Genomic DNA, 14,903 nt, shown 5'->3' with positions numbered 1-14,903 from the left:
GCGGCTTGTAGTTGTCCCGTCGGGACAATTACAGTAGACTCCCGATTATCCGCGGGCGGGTTATCCGCGGAGAGGATTATCCGCGCCTGCCGCACAAAGGTTTTTTTTTATTTTATTTTATTTATTTATTTATTTTTTGTACAAGCGTAAAGTAAAGAAAATAAAAATGTTCACAAAACTGAGCGAAACGTTAAATTTGCTAACATCGTGCTTATTTATGGGGAAAATATCCGAGGCCTTCTCGGAACCTTTCCCTCTGATGAGTGAATGATTTCTTACTCACCCTTGCAGTGAGGAGTTGGCCGAGAAACTTATGCTACGAGAAATGCAATCTCGGATCAAGAGAAAATGCTTCCAAAGCAAGAAGCAAACATAAATGACTGATTTTTTCAAAAATGTGTAGTTTTACAGTTATGCTTTTGTAATTACATAATACATTACAGTATTAAAACAGTACATATGTATTCATTTTTCTGTGTAACCTTGACACCTCTCGTAAGTACAAAGCACTTTTCTGTTTTCATTAACAAAATGCATTTTAGGTTAGTTTTGAGTGAAATACTAAAATATTAAGCGTTAGTTAAACATTTCCTGCTGTTTATTTTGCGTTTTATTGTACATAAAACGATTTTTCAAGGTTGGAATGACTGTTTTCTCTTTTGCTATACCCGTTTTTAGCTTTTTTCGGATTATCCGCGATTTTTGTTATCCACGGCGGCCGCGCCACCCAATCCCGCGGATAATCGGGAGTATACTGTACTTGCCATCAACCGAACAGCATTTTGCAACCTTTCTACGCATGCGCTCCCTACTTGCCGTCTTATAACTAACTGGCCGAGTGTAAATCCGGCATTACGATGAAATTCAAGATATTCTATGAAAAACACTCATTCGCGTACTTTGTCAATGTTGAAATGTAAATTTTAAAAAAATGCTTTTTTTGGATATTAACTCAAATAGAATTTCCGCTTTATATGTTACGGTAAATGTGATTAATCCGGTGATTATTCAAAATCACCACTAGACTTATTTGTGATTATGAATAATCACCTGTAATTAAACATAATATCATCAGTTTATTACATGTACCGTAATAAATCTGCTTTTTAATGTATTTAATCTTCATTAATGTATTACATGCTCAATAATTTGCAGTAGAGTAATTCAATTAAATTCATGTTTTTCAATCTTATCTAATAACAATGTGATTTTTTTTAAAAAAATGTGTTACATATTAATTGTTTAAGAATCTAAAATATCTATGAATTGATCGCACAAATTGGCCGTCAAAGACATTTAATGATCATATGCCTTTACCATTTATACGTCTTTAATAAGATTGATATTAAGATCAGCAGTACTGGTTTCCCCTAAACTTTCTCACATAGTCTCTAATAAAAATAGAGAGACAGTCTTTATACTAGAGAGTATGCCTTTCATTGCATTGGCTTACAATAGTGATGAAATATTAACCTTTGGCTTGAATGTAGCATTTTTACCGGATCTATCTTGTAATCTTTGGTGAGTGTTTTGGCGATAAATCCCTGAAATGCGATCAAAAGTATCCAAAAATCGAATTTGGGTTTCAGACGCGTTCTTCCAATTGATTGAAATTATAAATATTCTTAACTGGTTTTATGGAAAAATTTACACAAAATTGCACTTAAAGTCATAAAATTAAATACCAAATTTGATATATTTGTCACTGCGTTTTTGAGTTATCGCGTTTATATATTTCTGAAAGTACAGTCCGACAGATGGTTAACCTCTTGTTCGCTCAAAATTCGGTAGACGTCTATACTAAAGATGTTAATTATGTATACCGAATTTTATCTATCTATCTATCTTCATTTTGAAGTTATCGTGCTAATTTATATCCGAACAGCCAGACATACAGACTTCCTCTGAACAGAAATAGTTCAAAGTCTGACAGAAGTCTACAAATTTGGTTTTAATCCAGCACATCAAATTTCATCGTCTAGCTCAAAATGTTTTGGAGTTATCCTTGTCAACCGACACCAAATTTCCAAAAATGTGTTTTTCGAACTTATGGAGATCTAAAATGTGGAGATTCGTCAAAATCTCGCTTTTGAATTTTTTTGACGATTACTTTATTTTCTTTATATTTTGTTTTGGGAAAGAGAAAAGAAATAAGGAATCATGTTAATAAATAACTTTTGATGTATATTAATTAATGCATATTAATTTAAAAAGGATAATTCATTTAAAAAAGTAGTAATAATGTATTACTACATAGTTATGAAAGCGTAACTTATGTTTTAAAACTAAACATATATCAGTGAGGAAAATGTTACATCCATTGCATATCTTGGTTATTAATTTTACATTTCTCATTTCGTGTGCACAAAGTATACATTTATGCGCATTTAATTCGTGTGCATAGAGTATGCATTTATGCGTATTTAATTCGTGTTCATAGAGTATGCATTTATGCGCATTTAATTAAAATATTTAATCCCTTCACTATCTTTCAATGAAAATAAGACAAATGTATCAGAAGAATAGAAAAAAAAATTCGGGAATGATATGCTTTTCATATAGACAGTGGCGGATTTTGATAGCATAAGGCCCTCCTGGAAAAACTATATTGGTGACAAAAAAGTAAAGGAAACTGATTTGATCTTTTGACCTTATCTTCTTGCTTGCTTTATAATATCGTTTTAAAATTTGAAGGTAATTCCTTTATGTTATTATTGCATTTGCAGCTTTTATATTTCTTCATTTGTGCAGAAAATAGACTTTTTATCGACGCAATATATATATATATATATATATATATATATATATATATATATATATACATAACGCGATTTTATGAATAACATCTGATTTATTTTTTATAGTTTCAAGGGAAGAGTGCAATTTTTTTACCTCTCAAAATTTTTTGTCAGAGCTCCGGTGAATGAACTGTGCCTTAAGAATAGGTAAGCCGGAAGTAGGAAAAAAAAAGCCTAGGAAATATTTTGAACTTTTTTAGTTTTATAAAAGAATTTTCCAGCGCTGCGTTTTGACAATAAATACATTCCGCGAGAAAAATAAGATCCCGCGCAACTCGGAAGTTAAAGATACAGGAAATCATTTTTAGAGAACAGATTAATTACAAACTATAACGCACACACATTCACTGTGGATTGATAAGGTTTCTTTCTTGATGTGTGTGTGTGTGTGTGTGTGTGTGTGTGTGTGTGTGTGTGTGTGTGTGTGTGTGTGTGTGTGTGTGTGTGTGTGTGTGTGTGTGTGTGTGTGTGTGACTAAATAGGTAAAAAAGAATACTTTATTGCTCACCAATACTTTTTAATCCATGATGTTCATATAAGGGCCATAAACCAAATTTCACCCTTTTAGGTCAAAGCGTTTTTGAGTTATCTTTTTCACAGACAGATTGACAGACGGACGGATGGACATTTTCTTAAAAATGTGTTTTTCGAAGTCAGGGAGGTCTAAAACTGTGTAGATTCGTTCAAACTCAAAATATAACTCAAAAATGCTAACATCTAGACTGTTGATATTTGGTATACTGTCTTTATACGAAATTTGCAGATTTCTATCAAATTTTGAGTAAAACTTTTTCATAGGAATTATATTATACATATCTATCAAATTTTGAGGCAAACCCAAGAAGAGGTTGAACGTGTGGCGACCTGTATTTTCAAAAACATGTAAACGCGATAATTCAATAACTCAATGACTTAAATATATCAAATTTGGTACGTTAATTTGCGACTTTAAGTGTAGCTTTAAGTCAATTTTTTTTTCAGTCGGTAGAGAAAGAAGGATTCTGAAATTCAAATTCGACTTTTGAATACTTTTGACCGCATACCAGAGAATAATCACCAAAAACTCTTTAATGAATTACACAATAGATTGAGTAAGATCCCGTGGAATGCTTCTAAAATTCTCGCTAACCACCGGTTAGAAATCACTGATTTATATTGAAAAAAATACTGTGATTCGATAATTAAAAATCATTTGGCTAACTATTATATAAATAGCATATAGAATCAAAATCGGCAAAAAAATGACCTAATTTATTATTTTTTAATATATTTTTTTTTAATTTTAAAGGTTTAAAAAAACAGGAAGAAACGATGAAAAATTATGCCTCTAAAAATTTTAAAGGAATAATGCATTATAAATAAAAAAAAAAAAAAAAAAATTTGATAATTCTTCCAAAATATTGACGCAATTTTAAATTTAAGATAGATATCATAGACATTATAAACTAGAGAGAACTGCATTATTGTACACTGGGTAGTCCAAGCAATCCATTGACTTTCCGGGGAAAAGAAGTGAAAAAAAAACTAAAAAATGATACAGGACATTCTATCATAAGGGGTTTTTTCTTTCTCAATTTCTCTCATACGAAATATAGAGGAACCAATGTAATGGTTAAAAAAAAAAAATCGAGAAAAAAAAAAAATTTTGACAAATCTCCAGATTTTAGATTCTCCCCAGTTCGAAAAAAACATTGTTCGCTTTATGTCTAATTGTCCATCCGTCTGTCTGTAACTAATACAACTTAAAAATGCTTTGAACTAGATCAAAGAAATTTGGTATACAGTCCATAATAAATTTATAGATGTCTATCGAATTTTGTCCAAAATCCGTTCAGTGAAAGTCAGTCTGTCTTTCTGTTCGAATATGTACTAACAGATAGATAAAATTTGGTATACAGATTAAACATCTATAATGTTGACACTATTAAATTTTGAGAGAAATCCAACAAGAGGTTGACCGCTTTTTTTTCTGTACTATCAGAAACATGTAATCGTGATTGCCCAAAAGGGCAGTGATTTAAATATCTCAAATTTGGTACGTGAAATTTTTGTTTCAATCCATTGGGAAAAGTGTGTTTAAAACATAAATTCGATTTTAGAACTCTATTAATCGCATGCCAGGAATTAATAGCCAAAAAAAAAATCTCCAAGTATCACACGATATATTCAATAAAAATACTAAATTCGCGCCAACTTTTATTGTTTCTTAATTATTATATGTTAATGCTTGCAAGGCTTTTCTCTGCAATAACGCCTTTATTAGAGAGTATGCGAGAACGTTTCGAAGAGACCACTCTCGCTAGTTTCCTGTAGTACGAAAAAAAAAGTTAGCAAAAAAAAAAAAAAAAAACATTATAAAAATGAATTAAAAATGTACTCAAAATCATTTACATTTTAGTGTTTTTATTAGAAGACAATGCTAGTTATTGCAACAACATTGTTTAAATATTAAATAGTTTTAAATATAATAAAATTATTTATTCTTCAGTGAATTACTGTGATTTTAACATTCAGAAGTTGTGACGTCTTCCCTCACCACTCTATCCGTGTTTTACTGTGACTTCTACGAGAACACCTCCAGACAAATGCCTATGATTACGGCGGGCGTTATAGAAATAGGTTTCTGGAGGAAAGATCCATTTCGAATTGGAGGAATCGGACGGAAGCCTGGGGGTTACTTTTTTTTTTTGGCGTCAATATGAAAAGATATAAAAAGCTGTTGCTTATTCGTTTTTTCGCTTTAGCCGCAGTTGCACGTGTCTTTATATTTGCTTAGTTTACTTCTTTTTGTATTTTATTAATCTTTTCTTTGGTTAATATTAAATGCATTACATTATTTAATAATTTTTTTCTTGTCCCTTAAATTTTGACATCCTGTAAAAAGCCGTTTCAACTTAAGAAAGGAGAGACTTTAAAATCACAAGCACGTAAGATTGGGCATAATGTTGCAAAGTTTTGCTCTGAAGAAGCTGCAGCAAAATCTTTGAAAGTACCTCTCTCACAAGCTATGAAAAGAGCTTCTCAAGTGACTGGAGTGTCGGCATTTATTATCAGAAAAAATTAAAAATGAAGTTTCGACATGGAAGAAGCGGAAGTTTTGAAAGCATTTGGAAAACATTGTAAAAGGCCTATTCACCAAAATTGTGAAATTTACTACTTTGATAAGTGGTCAAATTCGGCGCACAATTCAAGACTTTTATGTCCAACGAAAAAGTATAATTTACAGATTACGTCTACAGGTATAATTAAATTATCTCCTATCACAATCATGGTCAAGATAAAAAGATGAGAAAAAACACCATTTTAAGCTTTTGCTCTTGATTTTAAATAATAATTATGAGAAATTGAATGTATACATTTAAAAGAAAAAAATAATTACTTTGAAATTGAAAATAGAGATTCTATTATAGTATATGAAGATATTTAAAGATTAGAATGATTTAATCTCTTTTCTGGAATTCAATGAGCATATGCACTTGTTGAAAAGCAATTCTATTAAATAATTATTACGAAATATTGTTCAACAATATAATGATATGAAGAAAATATTACATTATAGGAAGCGCATGACATTTTTAAAATGAAATGAAGAAAAAAAAAAGACATTTGTTCATGCTTATTTCTTTATTATGCATTTTGATATATATATATATATATATATATATATATATATATATATATATATATATATATACATATATATATATATGAATCAAAAATACTAATTTAAACATGCCAATCATTTTGTGCTAGTGCACGTGTGTGTGTGTGTGAAATTCTTGGCTTTATTATGTATAACATTTTCGCATTAAATTACTGTTTGGACAAGAGACTTTTTGGAGAAGGACTAAAATTTCTTTTTAAAGTGAATTTCATTTTTGTATAATTGATGTCTTCTTAAATGACATAGAAAAGAAATCAATTAATTTCTACAAGAATTAAAATTTAAAGTGTGAAAGTATTAGAAAAGTATTATTTAAAATGAAGTATCATCCAAATACTTTTATAAATAATAGTGTGTTTAAATTTGAAACAACGCATCGTTCTTAAGACGTCGCTTGAGGGAAATTGACGCATGTGTAAATGGTTTACGGAAAATCTACAGGTGTTCTGTGTCTGGGAGGTCCATCTGTTTAAATTCGGCCCTTTATTATCTTTTATGACTCGACTTCTGGGAAGAAACGCTATCTGGAAAAGGGGTTCAATATCTTTAATTTAAACTGGGCAGTTACTAAACACATGTGAAGAGACATCAATATGTCTTTTCTATATCAGTCTCTTTCACATTTTGAAGTTTAACTTTGTTTTTGGCTTGTAACATCTTAAAACGTTTTTGTTTTAAATTTTAAAATAAAATATAATGGGAATAATTTTATTTTATTGTTCCCCAAATTTTAAAATTATAATTTTGCAAAAGCCTCTTTTGAAAATCACTGGCGTATATATTCGTTTCATAATCTTATTTTTGTAAGCATTTGCTGTGTCATTAAAATGCTGATGGTGCCAAAGAAAATTAAGTGAAATTATTGTGGACATAATTTAAATTGTGCTTAAAATATAATTTAGTTGACTTCACGCAAAAAAAAAGGAATAAAATACAAGATCGGTAGAGATTCTACTTTTTTATGCGAAAAAGAAAGGAAGTTTTTAAAGCATTTTTAAAGAATGTATTTTAAAAACCATTTGGATGGACACTAAGATTTTTTTTATTTGCTAAGAAATTGCTTTTTAATTAGCAATATTAATAATATTATTAGATTTTTCATTTCTTGTATTACATGATTCTAAAATATTTCCATACTTTCTCAAATACTTTAAAAATCACACCAGGAAGACCATTTAAAGCAAATATCCACATATTGAAATAGGAAATGCACAGACACGAGAAAGAAGAAATGAAAATTACTGTCAAATTTTCAGACAAAAATTCAATTTTTTATATGACATTATCATGTGGACTAATGAATATAAGAGTAAATGGTACCTGGAGTTTGGTTACCATTTGTTCCAGTCGAATAATTTGTCTTAAAATAAGAAATAAACTCATTATTTTCTTGTTTTCATAGTACTACTCCTCCCTCAATACTGACTCTCTGATTATTATTATCAACAGCGAATCATCATATCATCGAATCATATCATCATCGCGAAATTGGTCCATCTTAATTTTTTATCAGTAACGAATTTAGATATTTCACGACCTGAGCAATGCCCAGAATAATGTCAATCTTTTAATAAATAATCCCTTTAAATTAACGTTCAGAGTAGAAAACAAAGTAGCAAATTGAGAAATTATATCCTAAAAGAGATGCTTTTCAAAACAATGTGTAAACATCCATCTTTAAAAATTAGATTTCAGATAGACATTATATATAAAAAAAATATCTATATTTCAAAATATAATTTTAAGAGTACAAGGAGCCTACAGAATGGGTTTAAAATTAGTTATGATAAGATTATAGCATTCATCTACAATTTCTTTTTAGTTGTACAGAATAAACAAATTGGATTTTTTTTTTACAATGATGAATGAAATCCATGTTTTAAAATTATATGTTTTGGATGGAAAATTTTTTACACTATAACATTTTTTAACTTATTTTCAAAATATATGGAATAAAAAAAGTGTTTATAACTTTTGTAGTGCATTACGTGGAAAATGAACAACATCGAAAAGAAATACATACACTCAAAAATTTTTGTTAGTGTCGCATGGAATCTCATAATAAACACTAAATAATGCTTTATAATCAAAACTTACAGAAATGAATTATTAAAAGTTCAAGCTATAAATCCAAAAGAAATGATTAAAATTTCAAAGAAATGAATTTCAAGTTAGTTTCACCACTATTGATATTATTACCTCGCATATATAAGAATAAAATGCCTGTCATTCATGGTGATTAAAAATGAATATAAAATCAATCTTTTTTAGATTAATATAACCGCAAATCATCGGTAGAACCAGCCGAATTCCATTTAAATACAATGTTAATGTAAAATATAAAAGTCTGCAATAAGCAGGTGTATTATGAGTGGAAAAGAAATAAAATGAGTCATGGATTTCCATCATCCAAAAACCACAAATAAACAATTCCCCTATATAAGTCTGGCTCGACCCCTGCCAAAGAAAGGGGTGACCTTTGCAGGAGGATAGGAAACGTCAGTCTACCGGCACCTCAATTGAGGAAAAAGAGATAAATCTATGAATGAGTTGAAAAGTGAACGGACTGGTTATTCTTCGAATTACAATATCGTAGGAATCGCGTATCACTGAAATTGGCGCTATTCACAGGAAAGTGTTTGTGAGTGTGATTAGGGATGACGAATATTTTATGAGCATTTATTACGTAATCAATATCATAAAGTCACAAATACCAGTGATCAATGCTTTTCAAACAGAGGTGTGATTTAAATCCTTGATACGATCGTACTGGTGATATTTCGATTACAGGCTTTAGATCACGATAGAAAGTAACAATCGATACGATCTGTCCAATGAAAGCTCTCGAACAAAACAGAAAGGGGAAATCTGTGAATGGGTTGAAAAGTGAACCGGCTGGTTATTCTTGGAATTATCGCATTATTGAATTGCGCATAACTTCAATTTATTGGAGCGGTGATTTCACTAGAAAGTAATAATCAATTAGGAATGACGAATATTTTACAAGCGGTTATTACGTAACCAATATCATAAAGTCACAAATTCCAGTGATCAATACTTTTCAAAGAGGGATGTGATTCAAATCCTTGATACGATCTTACTGGGGATATTTCGATTACAGGTTTTGGATCACGATAGAAAGTAACAATCGATACGATATCACTGAAATTTACCGGAGCGGTGACTTCACTGGAAAGTAACAATCGATATGATCTGTCCAATGGAAGCTCTCGAACAAAACAGAAAAGAAGAAATCTGTGAATGGATTGAAAAGTGAACGGACCGGTTATTGGAATTATCGTATCATTGAATTGCATATCACTGAAATTTATCGGAGCGGTGACTTCGCTGGAAGGTGTGAAGTCGCCGCCTCAATTCATGAGAGTAACTTTGACTTTCCGATATTTGATGCTTTGATGATGCACTATTCCATACAAATCCTTTTTTATTATTTGTGACTTGACTTTGCATATATTCCGTTTACTGCTGGCGCCATCTATTGGTAGAATATAGAACTAAAGTAAACAATTTGAAGAAATTACATATATATTTAATTCAAATTTTTCATAAAATGGTTTATTCCAATAAAGAAATTAAATAAATAGTTTTGAAAAAAATCAAATTTAAGAAATAAGCTTAAATAGATCAATTAAATCAATCACACGTTACTTAAATTAATAAATTAAATATTAATTATAATTAATAAATTTTATATTTAATAAGTAATAATTTTTAATTAATAATATGATTAAAATAACAGGTATTTGGAACAAATATTTAAAAATAACAATAGCAAAATTATTTGTTGTTCAAAAAATCGTGGATTATGCATCTCTACGTTTGATGTTACTGATTGATGGTATTCTTGGATAATTTTTAATTGCCTGTGAAATTTTTAATTACTTTCTACTGGCACTCTTTATAGGCGCCATCTATTAACAGAATATGGAGCTAAAGAGAAACTTTTAAAGAAATGACACCTTTTTTCTTATTTCATTTTTTTAGAAAATAACTCAAATAAATAAATGGTTTTGAATAGAATTAAAATTCAAAATTAAGCTTAAATAAATAAATTAATTCAATCATATTTTACTTAAATAAATAAATTATTAATTGCGATTAATAAATTAAATTAAGTATTAATAATAATTTATATTTTTGAATTAAAAGTGTGAATGAAATAGGAGTTATTTGGAATAAATATTTAAAAATAACAATAGATAAAATATTTGTTATTCATAAATTCGTGGATTATGCATCTCTAGTTAGCCTGTTTTAAATCGTTCACTTGGTTTGAAACATATTTCAGGGTTTCGAAGTTATGACTTTGCTATAATTTCTACGTAATTCGTCGAAGATTTGAATAAAAAGTTTAATTGAAGTGCTTGTAGAAATTTTGTAATTTTGTTTATTTTATCTGGATTGACAGCAACTGATAGATTGAATCTAAAAATTTTCTTCTACTAACTGTGAAATAAATTTCCTTTATTTGGTTTTCTACAAAAAAATCTGCAAAATACGTCATAATTTTTGGTTTAGTGCCACCTATTGACAAATATTTGAACTAATTTTTTCCTCGATTTTCGCAGAACACATCATTTGTACTATGTATATGTGAAGTTTTGTTTCGTTTGGAGTCATAGAACCAGCTCTAGAGCGTTCTGAATAGGTGAACTTTAATTATAACATCATATGATAATTACATACAGATCATCAATATTGTAATTATTTCATACTTTAAGTAAACGTTAAATACTTACAGGTTTTCTAGTGACGCAATAATTATAAAATTTCAAATTGAAAATATAATACCGAAGAAAAGCTTAAATATATAACTTATCTACTTGACGTTAATTTATCTGAGTAAAGAACCGCATGAAGGTAAATTACGTTTGTGACAATGAAATAATATTCGGAATAAAATATTTTTTTACCAACGCATATATGAATTATAAGGGCAAAGAATAGTAGCTTTCAAATAAATTGAACACTAGATTTTAACAAATCTTCATACTCCAAACGCTGCTGTGACTCCAAAATGCTCATATTTGAAATTACACCTATCTATGTTCTAGAATGCTAACTCAAAAGCAAAAGAAATTTCAAGAATGAAATTTTAAATGTGATATTTATGTCAAAATCATCCAGTGATTCCAACGTTTTGGAAATATATCTTATATCATTATAAGAGAACCTCAGTAGCACCATAATATTGTACAGTATTCGGCAAATTTTGAACAGCATTGTGATTACCGAGGAATATCGGATATTGTGTCAACAACATTGCACAGTATGCAACAATGCTCAATGCTTTTTTTTTAATGTTTTGATACAATTACATTCTTTCAGAAAAATATTAGTTTTAACTTAATAATTCATTTAATTTGACACGTTATTAAAAAAAAATTGGCTGAAACAATTTATTGTACAATAATTATTGTACAATATTCTCTAACAATTATTGTACAATCTCTTTATTCTCTGTTTTAAATTCAATATTATTTTAAATTGAAAGATGTGAACAACATTGTGAAAATTATACTGTAAATTCTAAGTTGTTTAACTTTGTGAAGACACAGCTATAGTTTATACTTTTAACATTATGGTATAAAAGTTTATTATTCATTTTTCTATATTTTGCTTCAAGTCAGAAGACAATCTGTATACATTTTTAATACCTTGATTTTGATAAAAAAACACACACACACACTATTTGAAGAAAATATCCTAGCTTGCATTTATTCATTTAATGTTATATATATATATATATATATATATATACATTATTAATCATGCAATTTTTATAATTCACTTTTACAATAAATATGCCGAAAATATTATGAATAAGGAGCTTTGATGAATAAGCCTATTTTTTAACAGGAAATTTCCCTTTTACCTTTTTACCTAACGTTGAGATTTTAATTTCATGAACTAAATCAAAATCAAAATAAAAAGTTTCAGAATAATAATAATCTATTTACTGTCCCAAATATGTAAAAGCTATAACTTTTGTATCAAACTTTAATAATTTAGACAAATGGCAAATCTCAGTTGCAAGTTTGGAATCATTTCCTTTTTGCCGTTAAATTATATTCTTAACTCTGAATTATGAAAAAAGTTATTAAACGTAAAGTGAGACACGCAATTACTATCGATAATCCTGTTTCTAGATATCGTTAGTCAATATGACTAACAAACTGGAATGGAATTTCTTAGACTGTGGTTATTAACTGTATAACATGTTTAGGTTCCAAAAATAATTAAGAGGTGCTCTAAAAATTTAAGATCTCACCCCGTATTTTAATAGGTAAAATAGATTTGATAGGAAATAGCATTAATTTTATGAGTATTCATAGTATTTGGGGAAAATTATATTTTACACTATTTTAGTATTGTAAAATAATACAATTGACATTAATATTATGGTGGATTGATATGAGCGAGGATAGAACTTGGGACCTTTGCGGTTCGCAGCCGAGTAACAAGACCGAAAGACAAAAGTAAAACTCATTTTACTTTTACTCATTTTACCCTCCAGTGAGTCGGAGGTGAGACGAACGATATGGCTGTTGAGTGGGGATGTAGTGGTTAGCTGTTGAGTCTAATGGGCCTGTACCCATTTGAGTAGCGCCAAGCGTTATGGCGAGCGTGTGTGGGTGAATGGTTGCTGTTGCGTCAAGTGAGTCTGATGGCTTTGTGTTGCTGCATCAAGTGAATCTGACGACTTTGGGTTGCTGTGGGTAGATGGCGCCACAACAGCTGTACGAAGGTTGAAGTTTCATCGGCCGAGGTCATCAATGTAGAACTTGCATTGGGTAGGATAGAGTCTGAGACCTTGTGGTTCGCAGCCGAGAAACAAGACAAAAGCAATTGCCTATGTTTCGTAGCTGTTATCTGGCTTATAAGCTTCACCACAATACACTCCCCAAATTTTCCAGTGTTATACAATATTGTACTCTACTTGAGGACTTGAGTTAATTATTAAATTTCGAATTTTTGCACCTTCAAAATAGGTTTTAATTAATAGTAGTATCTTCTTTTTCCCATTTATGTTTAAAGTAAAGAAACATATATTTTAGCAAAAATGCTTTTATCAAACACTTTTGCAACATAAAACCCACATTTTTTTACACAGATAATAAATAAAAACGATACACAAGCATTTAAATTAGATCCATAGAAATAATAATAGGAAAATTATAAAGTCATCGAGTATAAATTAGAATAAAAAATTGGGGATTTTACATTTCTGATCCTGAATATGAAAGAATATTGCTTCGGTAATGGCAATATGATACAATATTTCACGATACTGTAGAATATCATATTGTATGATAACGTGCAGTATTATTCAGTATATATGATTGGATACAAATTAACATTTGAGTAATGGAGAAATCCTGTATAACAGTTATATTGAAGCATTTAAAATGTGTTGTTTGGGCCCATGCGATTTCTATGTTAACACTCAAGAACAATTGAAGGAAAAACATACGATAAACTCAACACTTAGATAGACATTTCAACTTAATTTGGATTATATAAAACTATTATTTTTCTTGTTATTATTATTTATACTTCTGTGGCATCCCACTTGCACCGAATTATAACAGCTATCAGCTCGCGATTTTGCAAATTGTACAGACTATGGCAAAGGATACCGACGTGCTCTGATTGGTGTAAGCCTTGGCATCTTTTTGGCAATGTTTTGCACTCATAATAGTGTAGTTTTCGCTTATTTGGCTCAAACCTTGTACCTTTCATTAATTTTATGGAAGATACAAGTGAATATCAACACGGTCTAATTTTTATTTACATAATTGTTTTCTCTAAATATTACTAGTAATACTAATTATTATTAATAATAAATATTACTAATAATACTAGTAATACAAGTAATTAATGTTGTTTATGCACAGAAGTATAAAAACTGAATGAAAGTAATTACTCAACATATGATGCAGCAATTAAATAATTCTTATTTTTCTCTGATTTTCTTGCCTTTATAAGATAATTTATGCAGTCATTGAAACTTTTTGCTGAACGCTTGTTACTTTCCCATTAACTAAATATGGGGAGATGATTACTTAATGCCCAAAACGTATAAATATGTAAGCTTTAACAGAATACGTGATTTCGTAGCTAAATTTTTTAGTTATATCAAAATAATATTAGGAAGAAACACACACACACAAAAATATTTTTAATAAATTGTAATTTTTATATTTCCTGAATTTTGGTTCCAAGATTTGATCTTTTCTGCTGTATATATGTTCCAGATTAATATTACATCTAAACCGTAAAAAATAGGGCGGGGGGAAATCACAAATTTTATTTATTTTTATAAAAATATATTTCAGTATGGTATTTTTTTTGCAAAACATTGCCAAAAAGATGCCAAGGCTTAAACCAATCAGAGCACGTCGGTATCATTTGCCATA

The sequence above is a fragment of the Argiope bruennichi genome, chromosome 7, assembly GCF_947563725.1.
Source record: "Argiope bruennichi chromosome 7, qqArgBrue1.1, whole genome shotgun sequence".
In the NCBI taxonomy this organism is placed as follows: domain Eukaryota; kingdom Metazoa; phylum Arthropoda; class Arachnida; order Araneae; family Araneidae; genus Argiope; species Argiope bruennichi.
This window is presented reverse-complemented; position numbering follows the sequence as displayed.